Source organism: Marmota marmota, unplaced genomic scaffold (genome assembly GCF_001458135.2).
Source record: "Marmota marmota marmota unplaced genomic scaffold, marMar, whole genome shotgun sequence".
Classification (NCBI taxonomy): Eukaryota; Metazoa; Chordata; class Mammalia; order Rodentia; family Sciuridae; genus Marmota; species Marmota marmota.
In genome coordinates this window covers 579,366-583,675 of record NW_025999969.1, presented here as the reverse complement: position 1 = coordinate 583,675, position 4,310 = coordinate 579,366, and the positions used below count along the sequence as shown (strand labels likewise).

The 4,310-nt window shown below is 40.8% G+C and overlaps 1 pseudogene; it reads right to left on the bottom strand.

The window, feature by feature from the left end:
* Positions 1-300: 300 nt before the first annotated feature.
* LOC107154291 lies at positions 301-2,276 on the bottom strand (annotated as a pseudogene).
* Between the last annotated feature and the right edge of the window lie 2,034 nt (positions 2,277-4,310).

Sequence of the window (4,310 nt, the reverse complement as noted above, 5' to 3'; positions counted from 1 at the left end):
TGGTAAGATGCATGAGCTAATGACAGAACAAACTGGCACATTTTAAATTCCCTCCTACCAGAGCTGGGAGTTAACTGACCCACAACAGGCATCAGATGACCTGGAAAAGGAAGACAAATACCTGTGCTTTCAATGCATATTCTAAAAGGAGTTACTGACTTATTTTCAAAAGGTCATGTGATGGGGAGGGCAGGAGGGAATGGTCACAAGGGAACTTGAAGTTCCTCAACCTCATGACTTTTGTTTTAGCAGGAGACTCTCTAGATGAAGTTGAAAATCCACAATATTGAAAACAAATATTTAAATCCCTTCAAGTAAATGTGAATTTAAATGCTTGCAATATTCTAGCATACCTGAAAAGCCCTTCCCACAGTCGTTACTTTTTATATTTTAGTGTGTTCATTATATTTTAGTGTGTTCAACAGCAACATGCCTGTTAACATTTGTATGAAATCTACTCCAAAATCCACGTACTTGACATACCAGGAAGTTCTTACATTTGTCAAAGGTAGTTTTACTTAAGAGGCTATATTGTCTGTGTTCTCCTTTGTTATACTTATCACTCAATTCTATTAATTCACATGCATGATCATTTATCACATGGCTATACAAGTCTTCTGGATCATTCATTTCATGTTCACAGAACTGACACAAGTACTGTTCATCACAGCTGTGCTCCTGGAAATGCAGGTAGAGTTCACTGCTCGAGGAGAACTGCATGTCACACTGCTCACACCAATACAGATGATTGCTAAAGTGGGTGTCTGCAATGTGCTGCCTGAGGTTCTCAAAAATTACTGTCCTGTAAATCACAGTATTTATAAATGTAGGGATCCTCTTCATGTAGTTTGGCATGTTTGAGCAGAAATATGTTGGTAGAGAAGCTTTTTTTGCATATTCAACACACATTTGAATCGGTACATTTATGCTTCAGAATCATCTGCTGTTTAAAATCAGAAAAATACTTACTATGAATTCAAAAAGTTCACATTTATAGGGGCCACTGCTATTAGCTTGCAGTAAAGGCCATTTCTGCTGGGCAGTCACATTCAAAGCTTGGCTCTTGTCAAGAATTTTACAAACTTATCTGGTGGTTCTTCATCAGTTTGGTTTTGGAGCTCTCAGAGGAATTGTTTTCTGTCTGTATGTCATAATCCTCAGAAATTGCATGCACTTCTACAGCAATGGGGACATCTTCAGCGGTGTGAACTTCTATAGGACTCTCCTCTTGATTTTTCTGGTTGATTGATTCATTTGAGTCACATTCTTCATCACAAATTTCTACATCAGCAGATTTTTCTGAAAAATGAAATAAGCCTATTATTATATTACTATGACTAAATAAGACCTATTAGATAGGTACAACTATACAAAAAGAAGTTTATGTTATGCACTGTTTTTCCACCAATCTATGCATAATATGCTAATGCAATTAATTTATTTCCCTGCTGGGAGCCGTTAGCCAAGTAGGTATGACAATTTCCTTGCCAGCGTACCCCATGTTGCTTAGTGGAAGGACTCGTGGAAATAGGACATTTTGCAGTGACATTGCATGTAGGTAACCTTGCTCAAGGACCAGGGCGGATCCAAGTTTAGGGTGTTCCCGGTTTAGGATAACCGGGTTTAGGGCATTCCAGTTTAGGGCGTTCCAGGTTTAAGATTATTCCTGCTGGGAATAGGGCGTATCCTGCTGCCTGAGTTCCCCTTGAGTTCTCACGGGATTCAGACAGTATTTTTTGGGAGACAGAAGCCCAGTGGGAGTGATTTTGGGCAGAGAACGTGGATTTCCCCAGAACGTGATTGTAGACGGCTAGTGCGAGTTCGGGAATAAAGAGTTGCTGTTTGAATCTACAAGCTGTGTGGTGGCTCGTGATTGTGTGCCCAGCCAGACTGCGGCATTTCCCCAACCTGTAGAAAAATAAGTGTGGTCCAGAATTATATTGGGAACTAGTAGTTCTGATTTCTGTATCTGGCCTGATTCCATCTGCAAATTTTGGTAACTCATTTGATGTCTCAGTATCAGAATCATCATCTTTGTTGTTGAAATATTTTAAGTCTGGCTGTCTCATAGAATAGATACTATAGCAATGATTGGGGAAAATTCCATTGGCTGTATTTGTAAGTCTGCTTATTCCAGAGGAATATGAATAATGAGAAAGGTGTAAAGTCTTCTTTTTAGGATACCCACTCATATCTTTTCAATTTGTATAATTACTAATACCAAGTGGGGAAAAATAAATACTTGGAAGTTTTCATGATGATAAAAACTGCCAATCTCCTGGGGCCTCTCTGGCCCAACCAAGTGTAGCTTGAAAGTGGCAGTGGCTGAGGTGTTGGAACTTGAGCAGATGGAGACTCAAGGTATATTTTAAAGGCTACTTTTTTTTGGTGGGGGACCAGGGATTGAACTCAAGAGAACTTGACCACTGAGCCACATCCCCAGCCCTATCTTGTATTTTATTTAGAAACAGGGTCTCACTAAGTTGCTTAGTGCCTCGCTTTTGCTGAAGCTGGCTTTGAACTCATGATCCTCCTGCCTCAGCCTCCCAAGTTGCTGGGATTACAGGCATCCACCACCATACCCAGCAAGGGCTACTTATTTTGTATAGATTTCTACATCTGTGCTACAAATGTGGAAAAATCAACATAAAGGTATCCATTCTGAATTCTTAAGAGTGATAATATAGACTCATTTTCTTAAATATCAGATGTGGATGGGAGGTTTTCACAAGAGTTAATCAAAATATTAAGGAGAAATAATAGTGAAAAGAGTTGGAATAAGAAGTACAGGAAGATTAATGGAGGCAGGAGAGAAAAAATAGTGGTGAAGAGCTGACAGATAAGCCTGGTTTTCAGAAAAAGAAGCAGAGGGATGAGAAAAGAGGGGGATAGTGTGAAGCATGTACTGTCTGCCTGCAGAGGTTTTATATTTCCAGAAGGTGGAAGGAATTTGGACAATGATGAAACAAAAACATAGAGTAAGAATGGATAGAAATATGGAATGCCAAAGAATAAGTAGGGAGAAAACTTTCATGGAGAAAGTTTTCTCATACTAATTTAAATAATATGAAAAGAAACAATGAGATGTGAAAAGATTGTGAGGGCATCTCTGGACACTAGTGATGAAAGGAGGGAGTGGGAGTTAGTAGAAATGACAATCAAGAAGGTAGAAACATGCTTAAGCACGTGAGAAGGTTATGTCCAGGAGCAATTGTCTGGTTTTTACAGAGTTCATAAATCCTCAATGTATAGTCTTAACAGAGGTTAATAAGGGAGTAAAAGGAAATAAAGTTATCATCACAAGGGCTACCGTGTGTATGTGTGTGTGTGTGTGTGTGTGTGTGTGTGTTTAAATAAGAGAGACGTCAAAACCCAGAAGTCCCCCCTCCCAAATTGTAAAACACTTCTAACATTCCTACTAACACATCTAGGCTAATGACAGCTTAAAATATTTTGCTTCATTGTCAGATCATGTTTTAGACCACAAGACTCACTTCAACCTAAGCTTACCCACAGAATGTTCTCTTGCAAAAGGCATTGTTAAAAGATAGTCTTGACACAGAAAACCGGAAGTAATATACATAACATGAAGAAAAATTGCAAGAGGAGCTGGATATGGTGGCATATTCCTGTAATCCCAGTGGCTCATGAGACTGAGGTAGGAGGATTGCAAATTCAAAGCCAGGCTTAGCAACTTAGTGAGGCTCTAAGCAGCTGAGTAAGACCCTATCTCAAAGGAAAAAATACAGACAGGGAATGTGGCTCAGTGGTTAAGTGTCTCTGTGCTTAAAGAAAAAGAAAAGAAAGATGACACATAGAGATGTGGAGAGCCATTCTCACACGTGACTGGGCGACTCCCGGTTTGGGTCTGAGGCACTCTGACTAATCTGTGTCGGAGCTTTCCTGGCCCTCTCCTGATGAGAGAACCCGTCCGTGTGGGGGTGTGACTGACCACTGACCCTGGGGGCCAATCACTGACCCTGACCTTGGAGTGCGGCCCCCCTCAACCTTCATTGGATGGAATTCTCCCCTGAATTTCTTGTTCCCCAGTAAAAGGTTACTCCCTGGCGTGCTCGCTCTCTCTCTCCTGCTAGCCCTGAGTTATCCTTGCTGCCCTACGGGTGGTTCGAGGTTGGAGCCAGAGAGGGGAGCCGTCTCGGACCTGGTCATAGAAAAAGGTAACTGAGTCTGTGTGTTTTATTTCGATCTCGCTAGCTAACTTTTATGCCAAGAACCTCATTAATGAAACCAGTGCGCTGGTCGCATGGTGGATAGAGATGTATAAACATGGAGATGGTAAGGAAAAGATA